Below are 17795 nucleotides of genomic sequence, written 5' to 3'. Positions count from 1 at the left end.
GATCCAGGCAAAAGATCTGGATGCAGCCTTTATGATGCAAACTTTAATTCATCACTGACTGAACTCCAAACAATAAAAACTGTACAGATATTCAGGGAAAGATTAATAATGTTTTAAACGCCATTGTGAAGACTTCGCGCTGACTTTTCTTTTTTGACAAAAAAATTAATTTGCAGTCTTTGTTGAATCTTTTGTAAACACACTCAGAACACAATTAAAAACAAAAATAGTAGCCTACTAGCAATAAAAATATATTAATAGTAAAACTTTATGGTGATTTTGAACCACCCTGCTGAAAAATCCAGCTTAAACCAGCCTAGGCTGGTTTTAGCTGGTCGACCAGCCTGGTTTTAGAGGGGTTTTGGCCATTTCCAGGCTGGTTTCCAACCATTTCCAGCCTGGTCCTAGCTGGTCAGGCTGGAAAATGACCAGCCAAATCCAGCTAAAACCAGCTCAACCAGCCTGGTTGAAGCTGGATATAGCTGGTTTTGGCTGGACTCCCAGCTTGGCTAGGCTGATTAAGCTGGTTTTAGCTGGTCATCTCCCAGCCTGACCAGCTAAGACCAGGCTGGAAATGTCTGGAAACCAGCCTGGAAGTGGCCAAAACCCCTCTAAAACCAGCCTGGTCGACCAGCTAAAACTAGCCAACCAGCCTAGGCTGGTTTAAGCTGGATTTTTCAGCAGGGTGTCGTTCTAGTTTAAATGGCACCTATATTTATTTTCATTAATTCATTCATTCATTCATTCATTCATTCATTCATTTTCTTGTCTGCTTAGTCCCTTTATTAATCCAGCGGAATGAACCGCCAACTCATCCAGCAGGTTTTTACTCAGCGGACGCCCTTCCAGCCGCATCCCATCTCTGGGAAACATCCATATACACACACACACACACTCATACTCATACACTATGGACAATTTAGCCTACCCAATTCAACTGTACCGCATGTCTTTGGACTGTGGGGGAAACCAAAGCACCCGGAGGAAACCCACGCGATCGCAGGGAGAACATGCAAACTCCACACAGAAATGCCAACTGAGCCGAGGATCGAACCAGCGACCTTCTTGCTGTGAGGCGAACATGCTATCCACGGTGCACTGCGTCGCCTATATGTATTTTAAATATATTTTAGTATATTTATTTATTGTCAATAAATATAACGATTTTTTTATATTTATGAAAAATAAGTATAATTATTATTATGATTATGATTATTATTGTTATTATACAAATATTCTAAATAAATAACTAAATCAAATCATAAATGTAACTGAAAAATAGACACAACTAGTCATATGCTAACATTACTAACAAAATATTACTGACACACACACACACACACACACGCACACACACTGAAATATTATGAAGCTTTTAAGCACTCAAAATTGTGAAATCTGAAAATAACGGCACACCTTAACATGTTCATCAGTCAATCAGAATCAAGCATTTAACAGCCTGTATACACAACTGTAATACTTTATGGTTAACCATGCAAAACCCTGCATCAATACACTTTCTTCTTTCCATTCTTTCAACCATGTTTCTTTGTTGTTAGCAGCATTAAGACAACTCTCCAGCAAGGCCAATCCCATTGCTCATGTTGCTCTTAATGCTACTATCGATTTCCTGCATGCATTTGTGAAATGCAAGGATAACTACCGTAGAGCGCTGCAGATTTAAGAGACTTCCCTGTCAATTTCGGTGTTCACTGGCCAAAATAATGTGCCATTGACCTCATTATTGTTCGCACTGTACTGTTAAAGTCAGCAGCCTCAGGTTCAGCCTGCTTACTAGAAACGAGTAATTAAACACTACAGTTTAATGCAGAGTGCCAATAAAAAGACAATTAGCGGCACAGCTTCACTGCTCAAATTATTAAAGCATCTTTAAGCTCTTCTAACTCCAGATTAGTTTCTGCTGCGCTAATTTGTGGTTCCTTGTGAGGAACGGATGACTAAATATTTGACTCTTTGTTGGCCTGGCCTGGAAGAGTTCACCAAGAAATTGAAGTTTTAGCATTTAAATGAGCATACGTAGCACAACTACTATACACTGTAAAAACATATTAATGAACAGTTTATGTATCTTGAGTTTTCCATTAATGTATGCTTCTGAATTGCATTTGGAATGTTGATCTCTTCTGTTAACTTTTAATGTTGAAAATTCAACTATACCATTTACCAAAGTGGCTTTTATTGACATTTTAGTCATTTAAAATACCACCCTAAATCAGAAAAGTTGGGACAGTATGAAAAGCACAGATTAAAAGTAGTGATTTTGATAGATTTGCTCCTCAGTAGCTATGTTTCCATCCAAACATGCAGATGAACTTTATACGCAATTTACGCAAAACTGGATTATCGCATAAAAAAATATGCAAATTAAGCAGCGTTTCCATCCAGCGAGTCAAAGCGAACAAAATCGTCACTTCCTGATTAACTAGCGCCAAATATCAACAGTAAAAACTAAATAAAAAAGTACCTAAACTAAAAAAAAAAAACTACCTAACAGTAAAAAATAAATAAAGGGCTTGTATCAAAAATGTTTAAAAAAAAAAAAAAAAAACAAGTAAATTAAATATCGATATGCTAGAAATATGTTTACTGGTTTACTTTAGAGGGAGATTTTTTTCAGTTTTCCTCAAAATAGGTTGATGTGGGCATTGTAGCACTTTAAATGCATGTAATGCCTGTTTCATTCACACTTGAGCAGAAATTCCATATATGCCTCATAAAAAGTAGTAGAACACTCTAGGAAATCCCTAATATGGATAAAGGCATCCAGCTATTGCTGAAGTTGAAAGAAAATAAGATCTGAATAAACATAAAAAAGGCTATAACTGATCACTTACACGACTGCGACAATTATGTGTTCTTCCAGCCATCTTAGAAAGAAATAAGAAAGTCGATTTAGAATTCGATGCTAACTGACATAGCATGTTACAGTAGAATATAGCTATAAAATAATAAGCTAGATGCATGAACTCAGTGATTTAATTTTACAGAAACAGATGTGACTGGCTATATCATATCTAGATAAATATGTCTAGATATCAGAATCTAGAAAGCTAGTGCAATTTACATTTTTTCTGAGTAATTAACATCACATTTATTTCACCAAAGCGACACACATTTTATACTGTGAAAACAAATATTAAGCTTCATCAGTAGTTAGAACTATTCAGTTTGGCGAAACAGTTGTATTATTACCTCATCAGCTTCAGCTCCTCAAAACAATGAATAAAGTGCAGTAGCGGAATTTAACACCATGTGACAACAGAGCCACTCCCACCTGCCGGTAGAAACCGGTACTGCTGAACAGTTGACTATTTAATTACCCGACACAAACGCTGTGTTAAGTGGAATGCTCATGATGTATGTGCTAATTAAGTACTTGGATAACAAAATAAATGTTACAACCTATTTTCATTTAAGTGCGACATATTCCAAAAGATCCCCTCGCAACGCCACTGCCCCATACCATTGCCCATCTTAAGACTTGTTAGCAGGAGGAATGGGACGAAATTACATCTGAAACACTTCATCACATGCTTTCTTCAGCTGCTAAACATCTTTCAGGAGTTAAATGCTTTACTTTCCTAAGTTTTTTTCTGATTTTGGGTTGTATTATGGTCCATTTTAAGGGATGTAAACAATAACAGTGTTCCCAATGCATTTCCTGTTTTATAATTTTGAAATCTTCCGAGAATCCAAAAAGGTCCACATATTGATAATGTTATGATAGCGGTTTTAACATTAAGTTATAATTGAACTGCCTTGTTACTGTTATGAAATAGTCTGATAAAAAGCAGGAAATTTTCATGGGCTGATGACATGACCAAATTTAAATAGTCTATAAATGTACAAGTAGAAATAAATAGACAAATAAGTCTGTAAAGTAATGTAAGCATGGGTTTTAACCACAGCGGTTCGAACTGTAGTTCTGCCGAGTGACTAAAAAGTAATCAGGATGATGGTAAAAAAAACTGTACATTTCTAGTCAAACCATTCTTCTGCAAACTTATACCAAAAACGGAAATAAGGGCAGTGTTAATAGCTATAAATGTGGGAGAGCGTTGACATTGTGACATGGGACAATTAAGTGTTGATGTTAAATAAAAAAAAAAGTAATTCACAAATAATTGAAAATGAGATGATTTAATGACAATAATTCTCTATGGTTACGACTATTAATTACAAAATAACTGTATAAAATTATAAAATATTAAATGAACAAACATATGATACAAATTGTACCCAGCTTAAATGTAAAATTAAAATTACCAGAGGTAGATGGAGAGACAGGGGGAGGTAGAGAGAGACAAAGAGAGCAGGCCCAAAGGTTAGCCTGATTGCAGTAGAGTCAAAGACGATAGACTCTAGAGGAGGAGAGGAGCAGAGCAGGAAAAGACAGGCCAGGAAAGACAAGGGTAGGAAAAGAGACATAGTTTTACGCTTATTTTGTATCTTACTTGACCATGTGACTAAAGCCCAAATGCTGAGACTTTCAAACTGACCAATCAACATGTGACCAATTCATAAAACCCCCAAAGTCTACACAACAGGCCCTGATCTTATCAGTATCTGCCTTTGGAGTCAGTATGCACCTTCTTGAATCAAAAAGACGTGTTTTGTCATATAAACAAACGCATATGATAATTTAGCCTCTTACAGTAACAGAAAATATACTGGCGGTTTATTACAATGTTTTTGTAGCATAACATACAACATCAACCCAGACAATATCACTTTAAACTATTATAAATGTTCACAAATTGAATGACAAAAGAGGGAAACTGCTAATTTACAGATGTTTTTACAGTGTATAACAATAACGCAAGTCTTTTTAAAGCAGTTAACAGTGAGAAATGCTACTTAAACTAAAGTGTCACCATAATGCCATATAGCAGACGTGGGTCAAGCAGGGGTAATACGCACCCTGCTGTCCAGTGTTTTGTCATGTGGTGTCTGAATAAGGCTGAATCAGGGTTTATTCCCCTCTGTGACCTCCTTCGGTTTCTCTGCTCTATAGAGGCTCTTCTCCACGGAGAACATGTGAAATGAATGTTTATCAGTAAGACTATTTAAACGCCCCTGGATGTGACTTTGGCTCAATGCCCGGCCACTTTTTACCACCCTGGATGTGCGATCGCATCAGGACGCCCAAAACAAGACAGCGAAAGCCCATCATGCAGCGAGAAAGGAAAAGAAACGCAGGCTGGAAATGGCCGGTAAATTCTGGCAGGTCAGACATCATGCGATGGCCTGTTATTAAATGTTTGCGTCATAAAAAGGCAGTAAATTGCTTTGTTGCAGTGGGTGGATTATTTTTGTGCTGTATATGATCCCTGCAGCCCTTTAAAATCTGGAGCACCTTGTCAAACTAATTAAAATGGGCTTTTTTTTTGTGATAGGAGTTTGACATGATGCTAGTGTAGCGGAGGCCAGCTAGTGAGGGGTGTGCAGGTAAACCTCACTCCTCTGACCTCTAAAAAAGGTGCTAGAGGCCATGGTCATTGGCACCCTTGGTGGAGCAACCAACTCCCATGCGGAAGGTCGCCGGTTCGATACCAGCTTGGAGCGGGTTGGGTGGTGTAGGACTAGCTGGTTACATTGGTGCCGTGACCCGGATGGGAGTGAGGTTTAGAGTGGTGAGTGTAGCGGAGGCCAGCTAGTGAGTGCTGTGCAGGTAAACCTCACTCCTCTGATCTCTAAAGGTGCTCTAGCGACAGACGTTACAAGCAATGGTCTTTAGCCTCCATGTTGGAGCAACCAACTCCCATGCGGAAGGTCGCCGGTTCGATACCAGCTCGGAGTGGGATGGGTGGTGTAGGACCGGTGGGGTTACATTGGTGCAGTGACCCGGATGGGAGTGAGGGTTTAGAGGGGTGAGTGTAGCGGAGGCCAGCTAGTAAGTGCTGTGCAGGTATACCTCACTCCTCTGACCTCTAAAGGTGCTCTAGTGACAGATGCTAGAGGCCATGGTCATTCGCTTCCTTGTTGGAGCAACCAACTCCCATGCAGAAGGTCGCCGGTTCGATACCAGCTCGGAGTGGGTTGGGTGGTGTAGGACCAGTGGGGTTACATTGGTGTTGTGACCTGGATGGGAGTAAGGTTTAGAGGGGTGAGTGTAGCGGAGGCCAGCTAGTGAGTGCTATGCATGTAAACCTCACTCCTCTGACCTCTAAAGGTGCTCTAGCAATAGATGTTAGAGGCAATAGTCTTTAGCCTCCTTGTTGGAGCAACCAACTTCCATGCTGAAGGTCGCAAGGGTCAATCTCCAAGGGTGTGTGTCAAGGAAAGACAGTCTCGTTTTTTTCTTTCGCAACTCGCAAAATCTGCTCCCAAATGCAGTTTGCATATCAACGATCGCACCTTGTAAATAATCACCGTTGAGTGAGTGATCGGGATGGGCTTCTTTGAATTCTCTCAGGGAGGGAAAATGAGAAAGCGTGCCCCGCTGTACATCTTTGGCAAAGACAGCTTGCGCTCCATGGCGCATCACTCAGCCGCCGGTTTGTTTACAACAGCTACCTGCCTGGCATCCCGCCCTGCTGATAGAAACGTGTGTCGCAGGCTATGACGCAAATCTTCGTTGACAGAAATGTTGAAATTAAATATTCTACACATTTTAACAGCATTGGAAAACGTTAAGAAACCATATTAAAACAAAAAATATATTTTCCTCCCTCATCGTTTTCCATTTTCAAACATTTTTTGAAAAAGTTCCAGTGAGCCACTAGGGCAGCGCTAAAGAGCCACATGCGGCTCTAGAGCCGCGGGTTGCCGACCCCTGGCTTAAACAGTCAGAATGATTAATAAATCCAGATGAAGCAGTCCCCTAAAAGTCATGTCTCCTCTTCAGTTGAGCCCAAGTGAACTGCGCTCTGGCACATCTCTTCCAACCGGGCCAACTGATCCACGCCTGAGCCCAATTCAGAGCACTCGCACTTCTCATACGATCTGGGAAAAGGGCCTGGACACAGTTCGCACATCATAGTGCAAGTGCGCCCTGAGGAGGTTGACATCCCTTCATCTACACCAATCCATTGAGTAGAGAACAGTAAATTTAACACCGGAGTTTTTGTGATGCACTATAGGTATCTTGGCGGTTTAGTTATTTAATGTTAATCAAAAAACAAATGAAAGAGTAGAAGAGATTCTTTTACAGTATGTTACTGTACGTCTTTAAATGGTATGTTTATAAATGTCGGCACACGTTTCATTTATTTTTGTTCTGAAAAGTTCTTTTCATTTCCCAGAGATGGGTTGCAGCTGGAAGGGCATCCGCTACATAGAAATACTTGCTGGATAAGTTGGCGGTTCATTCCGCTGTGGCGTCCCCGGATTAAAAAAGGGACTAAGCCAACAAGAAATTGAATGAATGAGTTATTTTCACTTATGTGCATACTTGAATTACTGTTATCATCACTATTATTTAACAGTACATGTCAAGTTTTGTTAAGAACAATTAAATTTTCTCCTTCAAAATTACTTAATTTATTGGTCACACTTTACAATAAGGTTCATTATTAGTTGATGCATTTACTAACATGAATGAATAATGAACAACACAGCATTTATTAATCAAAGTTTGACATTTTCTAATGCTTTAAGCTGCGGTCACACTGGGCTTTTCCTTCCATAGACTTCCATTCATGCATCAGACCGGGAATGCAAGGTCATGCGTCAAGTTTTACAGGTTGCTGTGGTGCAAAGTTCAAGCTTGGTGAACTCTGACCTACGAAATCGCATCACTTGACTGCGTGAGAACAATCGAGGATCAAAACATGACCTCTCTGAACAGAAATTGAAAACACGGAGCAACCGCTCACTTTTAAAAATGTCTAATAAGCTTGTTTAATCCCGCCCCTTTTCACAGCGCCGCACGACAGAATACCGCATGCTCAAACTCTAATGTGACCGCAGCTTTATTAAAAAACCAAAGTTGCTTGTTAACATTAATGCACAGTCAGTTAACGAGAATTAACCCCATGAGTGACTATTATAATAAAAAAAACAATCATAAGTGTGAATATTTTTTAAGATGCTAGTAATTAGCTTAAATTGAAATTTAAAAGGCTTAACTAGGCTAATTAGGCAAGTTATGGAAATTAGGCAAGTTATTGTATATCAGTGGTTTGTTCTGGAGACAATCCAAAACTAATATTGCTTAAGGGGGCTAATAAGTACAGTATAGTATAGTATTTTTTATTTAGTGCCATGTCAGCAACCAAGGCTATCTTCATGGCAGGAATCTTTCAACAATATTTATACAATTTAAAAATCAACAAACAAAATAAAACATAAATTAAATAAGATTTTTTGTGTTAATACATGATAAAAATTCTGAAATCTTTTCTGGTTTCACTTTGTCAAAGAGTTCATTTCATAAAAAGTCCTTCTAGAATCAGTAAAAGCAGGACAGTCCAGTAAAATGTGTTTTACAGTAAGAGGAGTGTTGCAGCACAAACACTGAGTAGGGTTTTCACCTTGGAGCAAAAAACCATGTGTTATTCTCGTATGCCCAATACGACATCTGGTAAAAACTACTTGATCAAATCGATTCTGAAAATGTCTTAAAATTCTGTGTGAAACTTCAGGTTGGATTTCATGTAGTTTATTGTTTTCTAATGCATCCCATTCCTTTTGCCACTTGTTTAAAATGTAAGCGTTGATAAAAGGTTTCATCTCTGACGGAGGAATTTGGCATTTGTTTCACTACTTGCTTCAAAGCATCTTTAGCAGCTGCATCAGCTCGCTCATTGCCTAAAAGTCCGACATGTCCAGGAACCCAGCAAAAAATGATGTGATAAAACTGATTTTGTAGTTGGTGAACTTTAGTTAAAATATTATCAATCAAAGGATGATCATTCGTTGAAGATTCCATAACTTGGAGGCATGATTTAGAGTCTGTAAAAATGATGGATTTCTTTTGTTGGGCATTTTCTATATACTCCAATGCTAAAAGTAAAGCGCGGGCTTCAGCTGTGAATATGGAGCATTCTTTAGGCAGACTGATTCCATGACTTTGTTCCCCTGTCACCATTGCTGCTGCTACATTACTTTCCATCTTTGAACCATCTGTGAAGATTGGTATGTGCTGAGAATATTGAGTTCTGATATCCAGGTATTGTTGTTTGTACATATTGGAAGGGGGCTAATAATATTGACCTTAAATAGCTTTAAAACAATTAAAAACTGCTTTTATTTTAGCCAAAATAAAACTTAATTTGACTTTCTCCAGAAGAAAAAAATAGTATAGGAAATACTGTGAAATGTTCTTGCTCTGTTAAACATCATCTGGGAAATATTAAAAAATAAATGAAAAAAAAAAGTCACAGGAGGGCTTCAACCTTAAGTTAATAAATATATCAAGTACATTTTGACTTAAGTAATATTGTAAAGGAGGACCCAATACTTATACTGAAGTAATATTTCACCTGAGGAGTTGAGGGAGCTGCAGTTTTCCTCCACGCGCGTCAGTTCGAGCTGATCTCTGGAGAACAAACTTCACATTTTCAGGAAAAGCTGCATCAACAATTTAGCATCAAAGCCTAATTACTCCCTTCACATTTCCCAACGCGCTCCACTAATTAGACCGCAATCTCTACATGCTGTATGAAATAACCGTTTCAAGCGCTCGTGTCTTCAGCAGTTTGCTGCCAACTTGTTTTTTTTTTTTTTTAGGGGAACGGTCCATCTAAAATGTTATTGTGGCATCATTTAGAGCCGATAATAAGATATAATAAAAAACAGCAAACACCAAAAAAGCTGAATAATGACTGTAAAGAATAAAGTATACAAGCATAAACAATATATTTTGTACTTTTGTCTAGTTTACCAGTATAACGGCTTTCTTAATATGCTAATGTTGTTCTAAGAGATATATAAACAGTTGAAGTCAGAATCATTAGCCCCCCTGAATTATTAGCGCCCCTGTTTATTTTTTTCCCCAATTTCTGTTCTGTGACGATTGTTTTAGCACATTTCTAAGCATAGTTTTAAAAAATCATCTCTAATAACTGATTTATCATATCTTTGTCATGATGACAGTAAATAATATTTTTCAAGACACTTCTTTACAGCTTAAAGTGACATTATAAGGCTTAACTAGGTTAACTAGGTAGGTTAGGGTAAGTAGTCAAGTTATTCTATAACGATGGTTTGTTCTGTAGATTGAAAAAATATATATAGCTTAAAGGGGCTAATAATTTTGTCCCAAAAATGGTTTTTAAAAAATTAAAAACTGCTTTAATTCTAGCCGAAATAAAACAAATAAGACTTTCTCCAGAAGAAAAAATATTATCAGACATACTGTAAAAATGTCATTGCTCTGTTAAACATCATTTGGGTAATATTTAAAAAAGAAAATCAAAATCAAAAAGGTGGCTATTAATTCTGACTTCAATTGTATGTATGTATGTATGTATGTATATATATATATATATATATATATATATATATATATATATATATATATATATATGGGCTAAATACATTTCACTTCTGGCCGAGTAATGTGTGCCACCTTAAAGACGGTGCCACCTCTGCCAAACCCGGACCATGTTTGGCCTATGCTGTATGCCAGTGCCTGATGAATGCCTGCTGTGCCAGATTTATGCCAAATCTGGGCCAGAATTCTTTGCTACCTGGGGAAGGAATGTCTCTTGGCTGGCTTCGGAATCCCCCCAGAGGAGCTGGAGGAAATGTCTGGGGAAAGGGAAGTCTGCGGTTCACTCCTAAGACCCGGACAACCCGGACAAGCAGTGGAAAAATGAATGAATAAACAAAACTATAAGCAAACAAAATAATATAAATAATAATATAAAAATAAATACAAAATAAACAAACATAATGCAAAATACACTTTAAATGAGACAAATAAATTCAGACTTGTAAGAAATAAACAACATGACAAAAGTCTTGTGGCCTATTCAAGTTTTAGGAAAAGCAAATAACTTGAGTTTAGTTGATCGTTTGGTGTCAGAAGTGGCTTATATGAAAGGCAAAGGCCTGTAGATTACGTTTATTTTATCACAATAAAATATGATCATGCCTTGATTATTAATGATTTAATTAGGACAGTAAGAACTGACTTTGCTTAGACTTTCCAGTCTTGTCGGTGAACAGAAATGAGCTTGGAACACTGCATCCATACATCCCTGCAATGACTCAAATAAATCGTCACAGTGGAAATAAAATAATTTAATTTTCAATTTTGGCAGATATTTTGCGAACAGCGTTTTACAACGAAATTGTTAATCTGGTTTTCATTTTAATTTCCAATGTTTATTTCATTTATTTAAAATTATTATAAAATTACCTTCCATAATGGACACCTATGGGGACACAAATGTATATGGACATGTTCTAGTACTGCAGAGTGTGCAGGACCAAGAACAATATGAGAGGTGTAACAACACCTTAACATATACAGTACGACACTTCGATTAAAGTGAAAATTTCCTAAGATGATCAGGGTTACAACTAAAGGCGGGGGAAGAATATCTGTATAAAGAGGACACAGAAAAGACACTTCAGATTGTCAGAAAGAGACTCTTCATAATGCTTTGGGGTTTGCTCTGTACTTTCTCAGCTTTATTATGTTAAAATCAAGTCTGCTGGTATTTAAAAGCTGCAGTCTGATCAAGGTTAATTAATAGAAATGCCGGGAACTACGACAGAAGTCAGAACTGAGAAACAATGAACTGCAAGAGAGAGGAAAAAAAGTGATTTTAGTTAATATCAGTTAATATCTGGCAAGTATTTGCAAGTATCAGTCTCTGATATCAGTTAATATCTGGTAATTGAAACTAAAGTCAGAATTAAAAAATAACTCACAACTGACAAGTTAAGTCATAAAAATACTTCTTCCGCAAGTTATTGTTCCAGAAAACATGTTGTTTTCTTTATGCAGTGTGCATTGTGTTGTTCAATAACATTTTGATGGCGATTCTGATTTGTGCACTTTAAAAATCAAGGCCAAACTTTTGATACGAGGCTCAAAAGATCAGAAACGCATGCATATATTAATAAAAGTGGGCGCAATAATTGCCCAGGGAGGAAAACATTAGCTATTGTAGGAGGCTGGAGACGGTGGGCAGGAAAGCAATTTCACCTCAAGAACAGCACAAGAGGAAAAAAATAGAAATAAAAAGCACTCAGAGGAGTCCACTTTTTAAGGAATGCAAATCCTGTGGACGACAGCTGGCACTTTACACATATAAAGTACAAAGCAGGGCTGGGAAAAATCACACATACACAAAAACAAATCAAATAAATAAAAGTAGTAGTTTTTTTTCTTGGGTGTAAGGAGACGCTGAACCATCAGAACATGTTTTTTTTTTTTCCTCATCAGGAGGTCAAATTTGATTTAAATGCAACCCTGGACCTCAATTTGAGGTGTTTGCATCTTCTGAAAGCTGAATAAGTAAGCTAACGTTGAAGTACTGTATGTTTTGTTAGAACAGCACAGTATATTTAGATACGATTTGAAAAAAGTGGAAGGTTTGTGCAACACTTTACAATATTCAGAGCAAATGGCACAAATATACACTCAGCGGCCACTTTATTAGGTACAGCTCTCCAACTGCTTGCATGGCAGCAACTATAATATAATATAATATAATATAATATAATATAATATAATATAATATAGGCATCATGGTGGTGCAGTGCCAAGTCCTGGCTGGGTCAATTGGCATTTCTGGGCTGAGTTAGTATCATTCCAGGCCCGGTGCCAGGATATCAGAACTGAGGGGGCACTTTAAATCCATAGTGGGGCACTACACCTGGTGGCTGATTTTGGTCTCTCGTGTTCCTTTCATTTAGGCTATTTATTCACATTTATTATTACTTTACTTTGTTACTGACCTAAGGCAGTAATATAGGGCCTTCGTTTTAATAGTAATAATAACAGTTCCGCTATTACTGATTTTATTAATGACGGTAATGCAACAATACTGCTTATTAATGCAGACTGATCATGGCTTTAGTGCCAAAAGAGTGCTTTAAATCATATGTTATTCTCCTTATTTATTTCCGTTTTATTTCAAATAACAGGCATGTTTAAAGTTTTAGGTAAAGACGTCAAATTATGCCCACATATGCAAGCTGACCCATGATCAGACTATTCATAACCGGTAAATAAATATAGTGGAATCAGCTTAACCGAGTCATCCCGCTTCACGTAGCCTATTAGAGCAAATGGCGCAAATATACACTCAGCGGCCACTTTATTAGGTACACCTCTCCAACTGCTTGCATGGCAGCAACTCAATGCATTTAGGCATGTAGACATTCGTACTAATTGAGCATCATGTCAATACCACAGCCTACCCGAGTATTGTTGCTGACTATGTCAGATTATGACCACAGTGTACCCATCTTCTAATGGCTACTTCCAGCAGGATAACACACCACGTCATAAAGCGCGAATCATCTCAGACTGGTTTCTTGAACATGACAATGAGTTCACAGTACTTAAATGTCCTCCACAGTCACCAGTTCTCAATCCAATAGAGCACCTTAGGGATGTGGTGGAACTGAAGATTCGCATCATGGATGTGCAGCCAACAAATCTGCAGCAACAGCGTGATGCTATCATGTCAATATGGAGCAAAATCTCTAAGCAATATTTCCAGTGCTTTGTTGAATGTATGCCACCAAGGATTAAGGTAGTTCTGAAGGCAAAAGGGGGTCCAACCTGATAGTAGTAAGGTGTACCTAATAAACTGGCCAGTAAGTGTAAATGAATTAAAATCATTATTATGAAAGAAAAAAAAAATAATAAAAAGATTAAAGGGGTGGTCCACTGCGATATATTTTAAATTTTAGTTGATGTGTGTAATGTATGTAGCTGTGTGAACATAAACATCTCCCCATTTGGGGACTAGAAAAATAAATAAATAAATATATATATATATAAAAATAAATAAATATATAAATAAATAAATATATATATATATAAAAATAAATAAATATATAAATAAATAAATATATATATATATATATATATATATATATATATATATATATATATATATATATATATATATATATATATATATATATATATATATATATATATATATATATATATATATAAAGCAATTCCAGCGTTATGTATGACATTTGTAGTAAAAACTCAAAACATAAATTCACATAGAAAGTATGTTAACATTATATTAAAACTTTTGTTTATATTTTCCAGAACAATTGACCACAGATTTATGGGATCAGAAAAATATTAATCTGTAAATATTTTGTACTTTAAATGAGGAATATAAACATGCGTTTTGGATGCGACAAAAAAAAAATCTGCAGGTTAACAGTCTACAACACACTTTGTAGAAATACTGTAAATCAAACTGCACAAATCGAATGAAACAATCATAATCAAGGGGATACAAGTTGGCTCACTATAAAACAAAAATGATTGGTTTTATTTTATTGAACATTTTAATATTTAAGAGGAAAAAAAAGTGTCATTATGGATGTGACATCTCTCTGTTATGGATGTGACAGATGTGAAATTGCCCCTTGTGTGACTTTGGCAAATCAAATATAATAGTTGGAAAACACTGACAGATACATTGAGTATTTCTAAAGTACTGTAAAATACTTGCTCACACAAAAAACCCAGAAACTCTTTCCATGTTTTGGTGAATTTATTATTATTATTTTTTTTTTTTTGTCATAGCAAGGTTGACATTAGCAGGGAATTGCTCATATCTATCTATCGGAGATCATAAACCCTTCAGGTTATGAGCATACACCCAGCTCAGCAAAGGGGAGAGGCACTGTAATGTTACAGCAGAGAAAGCTAAAATGCAGTACAATCGTTGCTCTTTCCCCAGAGCTTCTTCTGTATCTGTATTTGGGCTTCCACAGGACACAACACAAAAAGAGAAGTGCTTACAGATTAATTTTAATCATGTTCCAGAGATTTATAATAAAGATATAGCTCTAACATTTGACACAGGACAGCTTTCAGAATCTCTCCCAATTCAGTTCTGATTCGGCTAAAAAAGACGGAACAGCTCCAACTATAATCCGCTTGTTAAGTGTGACGTCATGCGAAGAGGCTTCCGGGTCCAAGCGCTCTATTCAACTGAATGGGGAGACTCATGAAATGGTAATAATAAACGTTTACAAAGCGATTGAATGCTTTCGAAAATCACGATCGCAGTATATATATATGTCCATGCCTAATATCCGATGGCCAGAAAGTGATTCATTTTTTTATTAATTGTTAAATTTTTGGTATTTGTTATGCAGCAAGCCCAGAGATTGTTGTGTACACTATGATTTAATATAAAATTAACTTTAATGTGTGATAGGAATAAAACGTGATCATAAACGAATGATTTCTCCACTCAAATGAATGGCAGCTTGGACCCGGAAACAGTATACATACGTCACAAACACGTCACCACTTTACAAGCGGATAGGACTATGAGCCACAACCTGCAACTGTTTTATTTGTTAAAATTTGATTCATTACATGCACAGTGTCTAGCGTTAGCGGTATGTTTTAGCGTGGTAGTAAACCAATGTAAACAGTGGGAAATGCTGTTTGGCACTGCTAACAATTTAGCTACAAATTTATAATTATCCGACCAAAACCGCAGTAAACACCCACAATCTTTACCAGCGCTGCAGTGTCTCTCCATGCAAACGCTTTCCCTGCGTTCTATGATCCCAAAATTGCAACACATTATGTTAGCTAACCAATCCTAGCCTCTTGAAGGTCGTTTTCATGTTAGCAGAGTAGCTGTATATAATTAAAGGTGTATATATATATATATATATATATATATATATATATATATATATATATATATATATATATATATATATATATATATATATATATATATATGATTTTCTACAAGTATGAGCAATCATTGCTTTGCATCTTATATACACAACCAACCCTTAAAGGGTCACAAAACACCAGAACACATTTTTTGAGCTGTTGACAGTCGTATATGTGTCCCACACTGCTAAAAACACTATTAGGACACATATTTCACTAAAAAGTGTAAATTGGTTGTTTTTGCGTTATTTCAAGCAAATTCGTACTTCCGGTTTGAACGAATTTTTGAAGCTGCGTGACATAATAGCGTGTATTCCAGCGTGCAGACTGGGCGTCTGTGCCAGAGTGAGTCTTATTACGTCTTACAGTGTGATGCATTAATGCATGAGTAAAGCTTGGTTTAAACCAATCAGCGCGCTCTATTGTTCAACTTCATTAATATTCATTACTGTCACAGTGTTAAGACGACACTCACGCCACGTTGTGTTGGCAAAACAAGCGTGAAGTGTTGCTTTTATAGTTTGCTGCAGTTAAGTTTTGTTTTCATTTTCTCTCTGTGAGAGCTCAGACTCACGTGTGGATTAACAGTGTACGCGACGCTCGACAACAATAACTTACGTGTCTAAGGAGGAACATTGTTTACCTGAGAGCTGTTCTCATCTGCAAACGCTGAGATCCGGATTCGCTTGTAGTCTTCTCTTAATAAAGACGCGGCTCTAGTTGCTGGTGATTGTCCTGTCTCTACAGATTTGGTAAGTGAGCGACCAGTACTCTGTTTATTCCGTTTGTTCGTATCGAACTAAGTTAACTATTGCACCGAGTGTAAACATGTTAGCACCACAACCAAACTTTAACCTCGTGTAGGGTTTTTACCGCATTTCGTGACGGGAATAACACACGCGGCTTTCTGATGCTACATGCCGTGTGCATGTAAGTTTCCAGGAAATGCGGAGGGTTTTTTTCTCTCATTCGCCGTGCGGTATCAAACATTGCATGAAAAATACACGCTTAGAGCAGTTCCTCGAATCAAATATCTCGTTTGTCGCAAGGGGCATGAATGAATTCCCTGAATGAAAGAGCCAAACTGCAGTTAAAGTCCACCATTTAATAATTTGGCAAATAATTCGACTACAGAAGTCCATGAAGGTTTAACACCATCACTTTCTACTGTGTGTGTGTGTGTGTGTGTGTATTTTGACTCTGAAACTCGCGCGTGCCCAAATAGACACTCCCACACCATCCCACTTTTCTTCCTCCGATACTCCCCCCTAAACAGAGCTGGACACGCCCACTTTTCTGACTTTTTCCAAAGTAGAGGTGTGAAAACACCCTGCTGAAACGAGGGGGTTTCATAGCCCTTTAATAATACACTGCACCAACCATTTAACTTAAATAGACTATCACTTTTTCTCCTTTAATCACACAATTTTACTTAGCAAAACTTGTAACTTTTGATGAAATGTGACTTTGAGAATTAATGAACACCAGACAAACTCACCAATACAGTAGCGTTATAGGGAACCAAGCTAGACTAAAACAAAAGACAACATGAGGGCTATATATATCAAACATTAGCAATCACATGACAAGACACAACCAATGGGAAACAAGACACATGACCCAGACAACCAATGAGGAACAAGACACATGACCAAACCAATCAGAATAGGACACACGCATACACACACGAAGGAGAAAAACCAGGAACACAAGACTAAATAAAAGACAAAACAAAAGACACGGTAAAACACACCAGACACATTATTAATCACACACAACTTAGTTTAAATAAAAGTTAAATAATATAATATAATATAATATAATATAATATAATATAATATAATATAATATAATATAATATAATATAATATAATATAATATAATATAGGCATCACTTTGGTGCGGTGCCAAGTCCTGGCTGGGTCAATTGGCATTTCTGTGTGGAGTTGGCATCATTCTCTCCGTTTCC

The 17795-nt window shown here is 37.0% G+C and overlaps 1 protein-coding gene across 4 annotated transcripts in view; it reads right to left on the bottom strand.

Moving 5' to 3' along the window:
* Positions 1–17359, bottom strand: part of sntg2 (syntrophin, gamma 2) — a 200894-nt gene extending 183535 nt beyond the window's left edge. For 3 of the 4 annotated variants that reach the window (XM_073927413.1, XM_073927416.1, XM_073927417.1), the window contains exon 1: positions 17325–17359. The gene's annotated coding sequence lies outside the window, so the exon portion shown is untranslated. Of the gene's footprint in view, positions 1–9446; positions 9503–17324 lie in introns of all 4 variants that reach the window. The other variant, XM_073927412.1, reaches the window with a different exon arrangement.
* Positions 17360–17795: the final 436 nt, after the last annotated feature.

Source organism: Danio rerio, chromosome 17 (assembly GCF_049306965.1).
Source record: "Danio rerio strain Tuebingen ecotype United States chromosome 17, GRCz12tu, whole genome shotgun sequence".
In the NCBI taxonomy this organism is placed as follows: Eukaryota; Metazoa; Chordata; class Actinopteri; order Cypriniformes; family Danionidae; genus Danio; species Danio rerio.
The sequence above is the reverse complement of the archived record's forward strand: the minus strand, read 5'-3'. Positions and strand labels throughout refer to the sequence as shown.